The sequence below is a fragment of the Haemaphysalis longicornis genome, unplaced genomic scaffold (assembly GCF_048455015.1).
Source record: "Haemaphysalis longicornis isolate Haplotype H1 unplaced genomic scaffold, Haemaphysalis longicornis Haplotype H1 scaffold_2, whole genome shotgun sequence".
NCBI classification, from domain to species: Eukaryota; Metazoa; Arthropoda; class Arachnida; order Ixodida; family Ixodidae; genus Haemaphysalis; species Haemaphysalis longicornis.
In genome coordinates, this window is record NW_027526295.1 from 265,950,497 (window position 1) to 265,963,480 (window position 12,984).

Genomic DNA, 12,984 nt, shown 5'->3' on the forward strand with positions numbered 1-12,984 from the left:
CTGTTCGTTACACTGTATTCTATATCTTCATTTTTACATTCGTTTTTCACAAAACACACCCTATGAAATGGGCCAATCTAAAAAGGAGCAGGTGCTTTATACGTCGCTTGCAAAGAACATGCCGCAACAGTAGGCAACAGCCTTTCGTGCAGTTATGCCGCGAATTTTTGTTTTTGTTTTTGTTTTTTCATATCCTGTTTGCGGGCACCTTACCCAGTATGCGTGGCATTCCACCTGTGATGTGAAGCAACCTTGTGCAAACCAGTGGTGTCCGCCATTGAAACACCGAATATCTATCTACTTATGCACGTGGTTAGGGTGCAAGTGCTCTGTTCATGGACACAAGGGGCGAAGAAGGCTACAGAAAGACTGGGAAGTGGCAGCACAAAAAGATGGATCATCGCCATCTCGAAATCCTCTGCAGGGTAAAGGGCTCTCCCATGGATCTCCAACCGCTCTGGTCCTGCGCTGTTCGAGTGGAAGGGTCACCAATCGAAGGCTTGTCTAGTGTGCCCAGCGTGCCCCCAAGTAAAAATGTCCCGCCCTCAACAGTGTAACACTCGCGACATAGAAACGAACCCAAGTGTCTCTGGCAGAGTGTGTTGTCCTTCCGGCATGGCTGAAGGCTCCGCTTACAGACGTACGTCGATGCATGCGTCCCGTGAGCTTGGCACTTTCAGGAGGGGCAGAAAGAGGAAGGGTGGAAGAAGGAGCAGCCTTATTGACACCGCGAGAAATGCTGAGCCAGCAGCTCAAATCGAGGGGGGGACAACGCGGCAAGAGAGCCGCCCTGGACGCTGCGCACTCGGCGTCAGCCGGCAGCTGTGGCCGCACTCGTGCAGAAGAAGCCTGCTCGCTGGCAGAGAAGGGGGAGGGGGAGCGCAGGCAAGACAGCATTCCGATCTCTCCGGGTCTAGCTGCTGTCAGCCGCAGAATTGACACATCAGCGATTTTCGAGCCCGGGGCGAGAGCAGCAGCAGCGGCAGCGGCGCAGAGGGCAATGCGTGCGCAGACACGCAGTACACCGCCCCGTCCATTTCGGCGGCGGACGCTGCTGGTGCTGCCTAATAACCGCCCTTGCCCCGGGGCCGCGAGCGGGCGGGAAAATTTATTAGTCCCCCCTCGAGCGGCACGCCGGGCAGCAACAGGAACTGGCCCGGCCGGCGATTGCTTCCCGAGAGGCGTGACCACTGGCGAGGGGCCGCTGCGCGCACCGTCTCTCGCGGGCCACACATGGCGGCCCGGGCGCGTGAACCGTCTTGGCCGCCGCGCGAGGTGTCGGACCCCCGCTGAAGGCGTCGGGAATTACCGATAACGCCGCCGGCCGACGCGAGAAGAAGTGCTGTTTATCTCTCTCCCCAATTGCTCCCGCCTCCTCCTCTCTCCTCCTCCCCCCTGGACGACTCTTGTTTTCTTCGCGGTGAGCTCCCCCCCCCCCCCCCCCCCCCTCCGGTCTCTGTTTCTCACAAAGGAAGAGCCGGAGCGGGGGTTCGTCATCTGCGATGACCGCCGCGGAGAACGGTTTTCTTTTAACAAAGGAATGAGCGCCTTCCGAAGTGGTCAGCTTTCACCATTCCTTTTCTTCTGCTCGGCGGCTTGTCTTCGTCGCCTCTCACTCTGTCCCGTTCTTGTTTTGCGCCCCCCGCTTCTATTATTTCGCCGCGAACTCCCCTTCCGGTCGTCATGCACGCGAATGCACGCAACACTCGCGCGCGAGTGAACTTGATTGGAAAATGGGCAGCGCGAACTGAGACGCCGGGCAAATTCGGGTTCTCTTCACCTCGTCGGGCGCCGGGTTTGTTGGTTTCTGTCCGCTCTATAAACCGTGTTTTCCTTCTTTTCTTTTTTATTCTCAAAGTCCCTTTCTGTGCCTTCTGTGTACGGTTGACGGACACACTACTCAGCTTACATCCGATGTTTGTGGAGGGTAGTTGCCTCTCCGACACCAGTGAATGGTGGAGTGGAGATCTACAGAAGGAGAATAGAGAGGTATCATTTTGCCTTCGCGGCAGGGGAGTGTCGGTGGATGTCAAGGGTTATTGCCGCTGTGTACCTTGATAAGGTGCTCAGACACGCTATGCCGATATGGTACGCTGACAATAAATTATAGCGTTCTGTTATCTTAGAACGTGACGCATGTGTCGTTTCAAGCTAAAATTTGCCCGCACGTCACCTGAAAATCCTCATCCGCACAAATAACAGTGACGGAGGGTTTCCGGGAAGGACGAACAGCTTCGGACAAACGCTCCTAAGGGACCACCGGGAGGGGGCGAAAAAAAACTGTGGTTGATCCCTCTCATACGAACCAGTAAAACACGGAAGCGAAATGTGATGCTAAATCTGCAGCTGATCATGATTTGCGGGTCGGCGGCTGTCTTGTGGGTGTGCTTGGCGAGCGACATCCTGCTGGCGGGACGCTTCGGCAAATGTGTACTGGCGTCATTTCCGTGACGGATATGACGTCAGTTAAATCTTAGGGTATCGCGGCAAAAAACACTTTCGTGTTAAAATACAAAACCCGAAAACGAACAACCTTAAGTATAACGTACTGATGATGATGATGATGATGATGATGATGATGATTATTCCTATTGATTTCCCCTTTGAAGCGGGGTGATGACTCTTCAGCACTAAAGGTTGCTTCCCCTCAAGAAGACCATATGTGCAGGGGTGCACGCTTTACAGGCCTCTTGCTTCGTTGTTCCGGGTCACTATCGTGAGGGATATGACGTCCGTGAAATATTCGTGTATCCGGTAATAAAACACTTTCGTGTTACAAGTAGGGTGTAGAGTGACACGTCATTGTTGCCTACGTGGAGTGAGTGGATGGTTGGCATATACATATTTCGTCATTATTTGTCGAGGGTCCCTGCTTAGCATGAATGACATGTGAGAGCGACATGAAGGGGAGGGGATTTAAAAGCAAAATGCAATAAATGGAGTACACTTGTCCTGAAACTTGGAATATTTTAAAAACCAACAGAAAAAAACGATATCCTCTTGAGCGCCAAGTTCATAACAGAGTTATTTCTGTGGTGGGTTTTGAATGTTGCGGGATGTGATGATGACATGATGTGATATGATGATGATGTTATGTGGGGTATATGATGCTTAAGCCATGTTTTTTTGACCGAGTTTCCTGATATAGTTACTGCCGTGGTGGACCGTGCTTAGACAAGTTGCAGTGCTAACAGCTTTAACTCTCCCCGTTTGCCTAAGTGGGAACTGTCAGTGGGAAATACCTTAAGCGGCTCTGTTATGCACCAATACCGTTTGAAGTAGGCTTCACTGCTACTGAATTAGTGGGAACACATCTTTAGGGGCAATATATGCAGTCTAACACAAAAGTAAGAACGTCCTACGGCTTTTTCATAAAATGCCTCCATAAGACCTAGTGTATGCCTATAAAACGGTACACACCAAGCCTCTTTAAAGTTGGCTTTGATGTTATACACACAGGTACTGCTGAGAAGACTTGTTAAGGTTTACTACAAGAAGTTTTAAAGCGATGTATGAAGGTCAGAGCGCTTTTAACTAAATGCCTGCACGAAACCCCAGTATCTATTTAACGCTCTATAGCATACTAATCCAGTAAAATTCGGCACTAGAGCTGTACCCAAATGCATTTCAAAGAAAATATTTCCGGGGGAATATAAGGCATCTGATATCAAAGTATGGAGGTCCAGCGTTTTTAATAAATATATTTTTACTGCTATACACAAGTGCATTGCTAGAAAGACTATTCGTTATAGTCGATGTAGGCGGTTTTATAGAAAAGTATGTAGGCCCTTTTATTATGATCATTAAATTATGCGACGGCGAAGGTGGCCACATCGGGCGTTACAGGCGGACAGACGGGTTTTGAAAGTAAAAAAGTATTTGATTGATTGATTGATTGATTGATTGATTGATTGATTGATTGATTGATTGATTGATTGATTGATTGATTGATTGATTGATTGATTGATTGATTGATTGATTGATTGATCCCTCTCCATCTTACCGCCCTACCCGTAACTGACTTGTAACCACTCCCCTTGTGTAAATTCCTTCCTTCCTTCCTTCCTTCCTTCCTTCCTTCCTTCCTTCATTCATTCATTCATTCATTATGTGACGGAGGGTTAGAGAACGAGTACCATAGAGCATTTCTGTATTCGTTAGCCCAATAGAAACCAAATGAAATACATAAAATGAGAGAACTTGTGACCGGAAAAATACGCCATTTAAGAGAGAAAGATTAAAGATGCTAAAACCTGTGGTTAAAGCAAAGCCGCGTATCTTTGTGTTTGAATTATTAGAGGAGGAGCCCTCTTTATGCCAAGATTCAATTTTCTATGGTGGGTAAATTTGGCGAGAAGTAAATGCTACACACGGGCAATATGAGGAATACCGTTCTTTACTTTTGGTGTGCAAATGAAATTTCGTAAGACCTGTCTTTGACACCTGATAAGAATAGTGATCTAATGAGGCACCCAAAAGACCCCCGACATCGGGTGCAAGCTTTCACAAGATCTTCGGCCCATGTTGGAACAGTATTTTAAGCACCAAAGTATCAGAACCACTCGACGTCTGAATAGCCGAGCAAGATATATGGGCAATTAGACAGCAGCGCCTAAACGGGACAGAAGAAGTGACAGAAAAAGTGCCAGACTTTCAGGAGTGACAGAATTTCAGTATGTAGCAACGAGCCCGCACTAGTACGCTTTTTAAGGTATAAGAGTACGACCTAGATTTTGCCCTAGTTTTCAGTGCTGAACGCAGTTTTAAACTCCGACCATAATTTGTACAGTGGTGCAATTGATCCGTGTTCCTACATTTGCCCTATTTCAAGCATAACGACCAAAACTTCGGAAATGGATTGAACAGTCCTTGTTTCATAAACAAATCTATAGGGAGTTGTGGATGTCTTGAAAAAGAATCTGGGGTAAAAAAACTTATTCTTGTTTCTTTTTTCAGCGGCCTTAATACCTTCAAAAATTTCACCCAAGTAGAAAAGAAACTCTAATACTGTTATGCATAGCGCTTTCAACATAAAAATTCAGAGCCCTTCAACCGTGTGCAGAGAGACGTCCAGCGAAGCTGGCGCTCTGGAGGGATTTGCTATGTTGGGGTTTAGCTATATCGGGCATTTGCTATGTATAAGGACAGGGGCGTTATATCTACGTCACAGACTAAGGACACGCACAACGGGTGGGTAGACACAACGAAGCTTTATTATAGCGCGGCTACACCAAGACAGGGTCCAGTGCGCCTCACCGGTGGCTGCCGAAGAGCGCATGACATTGCACGATGTCAAGGGTAGAGGGACGCCGCGCGTGGCGAGGTGTATATGGGACTCGGGAAAGCGGTAACGGTGGAGAGGAGTATGAAGGGGGGCTGTAACCATACTCCCTCCGCAGAAGACCATGCTTCACTGTTGAACTAACAATGTGGGAAAGCCAGCTTACAAAAACCAAGCTTACGCCGTTTTTTTTTAATTTGTTTCACCTCTAAACACAAATGCATTGCTAGGAAGACTTTCTTCATGGGTAATGTAATCCGTCTTATATCAAAATATGGAGGTCCTATTACTTTTTTGAGGGCGTAGCCCATTGTCGCCCGTCGCTGGGCTGAGCCGCGTCACCGTAGTCGTGACCGAGCGAAGGATGGGAAGACCAACGAGCGAAAGAAAAAGCGAACGATGTGAAGACCGACGAGTGACAGAAGGCAAAGGAGGAGAGTGTCGCGAAATTGGGAGGGGAGGGTGGTTCGCCGTGGTAGCGCGAGCCAGCGCTCTTCAAAAGTGTGTGGTGGGGGAGGGGGGGGGGACAGTATGCTGTGGCGCTTGACGGCGCGGCGCTTGGCGCAAACGTGAGGGGGGCGTGCGCGTGTCTATGGTGTGCGTTCGCTTAAGACGCACTTCGCGGTCCCTTCCTGAGACGCACTTCGCGGCGCCCATGCAGAGGCTCATCATCGCTGCCGTCGAGAAAACCCACGAGTGAGTGCTGCCTAAGCGCACTACTGCTACGCCCAAATATCGCATTAGTGAGTATCGTAATCGCCAGCTATTTTTTTAATTTCTATATTTTTTTTGTGCGCTGAGAATAGACAGCTTCGCTTCAAAATGCCAGAAAAAGTTGTATGCAAGCATTTCATATATAGGATTTGCTAGGATATCCTAGGATTTGATATATGCTAGGACACCTTAAGCTCTTCGATTTGGCTTCACGTTCTAAACTGGTGTAGGCACTGAGAGCTTCGATCGACTTCGATTTGCCGGCAGACCTACATTTAATTCGGAGGCCGTGCAGTGTACCTCCCTGCATTCTTGCAATGCATCTCACGATGCAAGGCAAGGAATGCCACGTTCACTGAGGTTTGATAACAAGGATGTAGTTCACAGGCTCAAGGACAAAGTAAATCGGGAAACAGCCCTGGTGGGCTCAATTGGTAGAGCGAATGCCCTGGCTCGAATCCTGGACCAGGCAAATTTTTCTTCAGATGCAGAGTTTCCCAGAAAGCTTCCGGCCTTCCTGTGAAGCCGGCGGCAGTTCAGGTGGATGTCAAATTTTCCTTCGCAGCCCTTCAACTCTGCTCATAGAGTTTTGTGTGTTTCTTGTGGGGAATAAATATTCAGTCAATAGTCGATGCTGGTCCCTTGTGCTTTTTTCGTCCTGTCTTGCATTTTAATTTCAGCATGCTACCTGCGAGCACAATATATCTCCCAAGCATTGGTAGCCACATTCGACACAGACAGTTGAACTTATCACTTTCTATATTTTCTCCATTTTATATAACACTCCATCAGGGAGTCCCCTCCGGGCTACAGCGTCCTGATCGCAATCCCAAGAAGGTATGAAGACATTATGGAACACTGCCGACTGGGCAGGAGGAGGTATCCACCACCCTACCCCAAACTTTGCAGAGATGACGCGGTCCTGTACACGCAACGAACACGTTTTCGCGTGACACCTTAAGTTATGACACTCGATGTTCCCGGCAAGATACGACTTAAAGGCCAACTGCACTCAAATTTCACGTGGACCAAATTTATTTTTAATGCGTAGTAAGTACCCTCAAATCAGCTGGGACACAAGTGGTAGCCCCGTAACACGCCTCGTTAATCAGTCAGAAGCGTTTAAAAAAGCTCCGCCGCAGACCACGCTGCACCTACCGGCGGATCGCGTAAACAGCCATGACGCGCCTGTGACGTTACAGCCGACGGGGACTTCTTCCTCTGGCCAGCCACGAAGCTGGAGAACCGGTCGAGCTCTGCTGCGCGCGCTTCACCCATGTGCTGTCCGTGCGCGCGTAGAGCTTGCGCGCAGACATTCCCCCGAGCTGGTGACCGTCCGGCCGCTCGCTGGACGGCTGCAACGTCACTACAATGGCCGCGCTCTCCTCGGTTTCGGTTTTAAAATTGCTGTTTTTTGCTGGCCGCTTGCGGCGTCCACGCGCGTATTTCAGCTGTTGTATTTTGCGTGTTGCCTTCTTTTCAAGCAGACTATACGAAAATAGGGTTTTCAAGAGGTCGAAATTTTGAGTGCAGTTGGCCTTTAAAATGCAAGAGCCGGTTCATTCCAAACAGCCTGTACCTCGTGGTGTGCGATTGTCCGGGCCGGATGTACCCGTCATTGCCCAACCAAGCAAAGAGTCGTGGGAGGTCCAGCTCCCAAGCCCCCGACCACGGAGGACCAACTCTGGCTTGTAGAAAAGGCGAGGTGGACGGCCAGGGCCCATGGCATTCCCGAATAGGGACGCCATCCACACAGGACGGAACACAGGTCACCAGGGCTCATAATAAAGTTATTTACTGCCACTACTGTTGGCTTTAGAAGCCAGATGAGAGGAAGGCTGCCAGCTTGGAACTCATTACTTCCTCCCCCCCCCCCCCATCAACTCTACGGATGGCGCCGATAACTCTAACAGCTATTGCTTACCGGCGTATCCAACGCCACACGTGTTGCTTTATCCTTCGTTAATTCATCAGTTTATTTATGGTCACTGAAGAAGGAAGGCCTCTTCTGACATATGGTGTTTGACAGAGCAGGCAGCACTCCTTACCCGGTGGATATGTGAAACACAGTTGCATGCGGAATTGCTTGAGAATTAGGAAATGAGTCAGTGAGTCTCGCAGTTAGCTGGTCTATCTGGACGACGTACAAGAAAAAATCCCGGGCCACCTCCACTCCCTTCAGTGGCCAAAAGGGCAAAAAGGGCCGCTGCAGGTAGTGGAGGTTTCCGGCTAATATACCTTAATTCAGCGGCTGTTTTGGCTAGCTGAGCTTTAAACTAGCCATTTATCGTAGCTATACACATGGGCAAAGCACTGGCCCGCTTTCCGACGGCCAGACGTCAGTGGATCCCTCATTACTAAGCTGCGCCTAAGCTTATTCTTCAGAACTGCGCGTAATAAAGCAAAACAAGATACGCTGGCTCGATATCACTACGGGCGTGCGCGGCAACGTCGTCCTCGGGAAGCTTTTCTCGCTTTCTCTCCCTTTTTTGTCTGGATCTATGCCGTACCCATGCAGGTATGGAGTGCTGCCTGCTCCGGAAATAACCATCATCCCGGATACCTAAGAGGCTACACTGGAAATGTTCCACCATGATAGGAAGGCTCTTTAAGACACAAACAGCACTCCCTCAACAGAGAAGGATCTGGCTACCCGTGTAGTGGATGGTTGCCACCTCCCATGACCGACCAACTCAACTCTCGGCCCTCAGTCCACAGCAGCTGTACCTGTCCACGACGGTGGCACAACAGCAGTACAGCATAAGGTGATAAGAATCTCTGGGTTCGGATATATGCTGCCTTTGGAAATTTGAAGGGAGTAATGCAGGGAGATACCAACTCGCCAAACCTATCAGCATGTCTGGAGGGGGTGTTCAGAAAGCTTGACTGGAAAAACATAAGATTCAGGATAAATGGGGAATACTTGAGCCATTTCAGGTTTGCGGAAGACATAGTCTTGCTGAGTGAGACTGCAGAACACATGCAAACAATGCTTTAGGAACTACAATCAGAAAGCACGGCCATGGGGCTAAAAATAAATATGAATAAATGTGAAGTAATGAGGAATAAGCATGCTAAGAACGTCTTCTTCAGGTTAGGAAACGAAACGCTAGAAGTAAAATAATTCAACTACCTCTGACAGATGGGTAGTGCTGACCCCAACAACGCGAGAGAAATCCGGCGGAGAAAAGGTGTGGGTTGGGGACCTCTCAGCAAGCACTCCCGAATAATTAAACGTAAGCTATTTCTGTCACTCAAAAGAAAAATCTACAACCAGTGCATACTGCCGGTTATGACGTCTGGAGCTGAAACTTGGAGCCTTACTAAGCATAGAAAGCAAACTTAGGTCGGCTCAACGGGCCATGGAACGAATGACGTTAGGAGTAACACCCAGGGACAGGAAACGAGCTACCTGGATCAGAAAACAAACTAGAATAGAAGATGACATAGTTGAAATAAAAAGAAATTAACGTGGGCTGGCCATGTAAAGAGGTGAACCGAAAAGCGGTGGAAAATTAGGGTAACAGAGTGGATACCAAGAGACGAGTATAAAAGAAGAAGGCCAGTAATCCGTTAGAGGGATGAAATAAGGAAATTCGGGGGTAAACTGGGGACCCGAGCAGCGCGGGACAGGAGCAGTTGGAGGTCAATGGGAGAGGTCTTCGTCCTGCAGTGGACATGGTAGGCTGAGGATGATGATGATGACTGCCACTAACGTGAAACCTGCGGAAGGGCTAAGCATGCAGTGTACAAGTGTATTCAAGGATTGTAAGTCTCTCACTTGCCACACGGCGCGCGCTGATTGGGCGCCGGAGAAGCGCCGGTGCATGGGAGGAGTAAGTGCGGGCTTGCTGAGGCGGTCTCTCATGCGTTGAACCGGATTTAAGCAATTTGCATGCCCCATCTGCCGCAGTTTGGGGTAGTGGCAGGGGTCAATTGAGCGTGGTGCAATGCACGCGCCTCGCCCTGAGGGCTCGTCCTCGGTGATCAACGAGGCCCCAGCACCAAGTAAGTAAGTGTTTTCCTGCTTCGACCGACCACCCGACTCGATCAGGCCTAGCGTCGAGAGCCGGTGGGTGTTTGAGTGTCACACAAATTATAACCCGTCACCAAACAGCTTCTGCTTGACGATTTCTGAAGCGGAGAGGGAGCCTCCCGCAAATCTTTAAATCATGTTAGTTTATTTTGTACCGGTTTTATCCATTCTGCACTTTTCTTTTAGTACGCATTAAGCTATAGCGCGAGGCGTTGGAAAACGACTGTCCGGTGTTTTAGTACCGTGACTACTTGAGACCGACGACAGGAGACGCCGATAGCCTGAGTTCCTAAGGGGCGTCGCTTCTAAAACAAATATTTAATTATTTTGTTCGAGTTCTCTTTCTCTAAGTTTCCTACGGGAGGGAAGGAGGGAGGCAGGAAGTCAACTAGCCAGCGAACGAGCAAACGCTTGCCTCATGAACGAACCAGCGGATGAATGATGATACCGTCGGCTGTTTCCCCCAATACTCGAACGTAGTTACATTGTCTTCTTGCTCAAATAATTGAACCTCTGAGCACGAAGCCATAGCTGATTCACATCACTGACCAATGAACGTATGCAATGTAATAATTTGCGCAATATATGTGCATGTGAAAGCACAGCAGACAAGGATTTGTTCACCATCTGCACGCATATTCGCGTGCGGTCAATATCAACTCGCGTGTTTTACCTGCGTTCACGCTGAGCACAATTTATTTTATATTTAATGGAGTTATCATGTATGCCCCTCAACGACTGAGTGCGATATCTTTCTGAGATGGCTTCAGATAAAGAGCGTGAATGTCCAATTAACCTTCAAACTGCTCCAACAGCTTTTCTTCCTGGTCTTTCTTGCAACTAGATTGTCAAAAAAAAAATGGCCGCGTATCTGCTCCTTTTGTTGCAAATGTCGGCAAAAGACGATAGTCGACTGGTGCCTCTTCCCAAAAAATGTCTCCCTTCTCTTTCCCTCTCATGTCTCATGCTGTTCCTCTCACGTCTCGTTCCTCCCAAAACTCCATGAAATGGTCGTACGCATTCCCTGCAGCTGGATGTGTGCATGAGTGTGTCGCAGGGAGGCACATTGTCTCCACCGACATTTCGCATCAATATTGCCGATTTGGCTAATACTTCGCCCGAGCGCACCAACTCCATTTTACACAATGGGCATTTATTTGCCCGTGCGTGCAGGCTGCCAAGCCAAACATGTGTGGATGACACTCCAAGTTGCTTGATCCTGTCTTTCTCCGAGCTCTTGTGGCAACTTCTGGTCATAAGCTTCTAGGGAAAAAAAGGAACCCGTATCTACTTCTTTCGTTGCAAATGTCGACGAATGACAATAGTCGACTGGCGCCCCTGCCAAGTAAGTGCCTCCCTTCTCTTTCCCGCTCACCTCACATGCTGTTCCTCTTCCGTCTCGTTTCTCCCAAGATAAATACGCTAGAGGTTTGCTCAAGCCAATTTAAATTTACCGCGTTCCACTGCTCCAAGTCGGGTGCCTCGATGTCAGCACTGCAGTACGGCGGAGACGCGCGTGTATCGAGGCACCCTACTACAACGTTTATAGAACCATGTTGTCCTACTACACGAGCGTTCCAAGCGGAACGTGAAACCTACCTAGTGGAACATTTCGTTGCTGTTGCCGTTTGATTTTTTTTAATGCCGCCACGTAGCGCGGGCAACAGCAGGCGACGGTTTTCTGCAGTTGATGTAGTATTTCATTTGCTATCGCAAAAACCAAGCATCCATGAATTTTTAACACGAAAGTGTTTTATTCTGTGATACACAAACATTTTAGCGGCGTCATATCCGTCACGGAAATGACGCCAGTCAACGAAGCACGCGGACTGTAAAAGGCTCACCCCTGCACACAAGGTCTTCTTGCGGAAAAGCAACCTTTACAACTAAAGAGTACGCTATACTTAGGGTTGTTCGTTTTCGGGTTTTATATTTCAACACTGAAGCGTTTTATGCCGGGATGCACCAAGATTTCACTGACGTAATATCCGTCACAGAAATGACGCCAGGACACCTTTGGCGAAACGACCCGCCAGCGGGACGTCGCTCGCCAAGCACACCCACAAGACTGACGCCAACCCGCAAATCATGCTCAGCTGGAGATTTCGCTGCACATTTCACTTTCGTGTTTTACCGATTGGTATGACAGAAGAATCAACCACATTTTTTTTAAATAAAGAAACATTGCAAATACCACTTATGTATTGATTTTCTGCCTTATATTTGCGTAATGTGTTGTTCTTGTTCAACAATGTTGACCATTAGGAACTTGACACCGGTCTTAGACGTTTAGATTCAGCTGCGGATATATAAGACTATTGCGCAGCTACTGTATCACTTTGGCACGGTGGTTGAATCGAGTCAGACAGACATGCAGACAGACCAAAATTTCTGCTTTTAAGTAGCCCAAGAAAGACTATCGTCTTTAATAAACTCAGTTCAATCCAATGCAACTTGGCTTTGCTCCCGCCTGCGACCTGCAGGAACAATGACGCATAGATATGAACCCCGCCTTAACACACGAAGGTCTATGAGCGCCCATTCGGAATCCTTCTGGAACTGACCACGCGCTGCGGACCTCCCAATGCAGACGCAATTGTGGAATGCACGAGCACATTAGCGAGCCCGCGGGGTTTCGTTTTTCTGTCCGCATTCCACACTTTCCTTGGGTAACACAGCTGAATCGTGCGCCACAAAGAGAGTCGGCTCCCGCAGGGAGAGAGAGAGAGAGAGAGCCAAGCAGCTCTTAAAAACGACACGGCCGCAGCTACAAAACGTGTCGCCAGCCAGCAGTGACACAAAGGGCCGAGAAAAGACCGCAATAATAATAAGGCCGCCGAGGAACGGTGTATGTAGGGGCTGAAAAGGAACCCGCGGTCCGCAGCAGCGCCCCTCGTGGTCTTGTACGGCGACCACCGAAGGCCCGCCCGTCGGGGCGCCGCAGGGGAGGCGT

The 12,984-nt window shown here is 49.0% G+C and overlaps 1 non-coding gene across 1 annotated transcript; it reads right to left on the reverse strand.

The window, feature by feature from the left end:
- Positions 1–9,850: 9,850 nt before the first annotated feature.
- LOC144171246 (U1 spliceosomal RNA) lies at positions 9,851–10,011 on the reverse strand. The gene has a single exon (XR_013322917.1). It is a non-coding gene; the product is annotated as a U1 spliceosomal RNA (small nuclear RNA).
- Between the last annotated feature and the right edge of the window lie 2,973 nt (positions 10,012–12,984).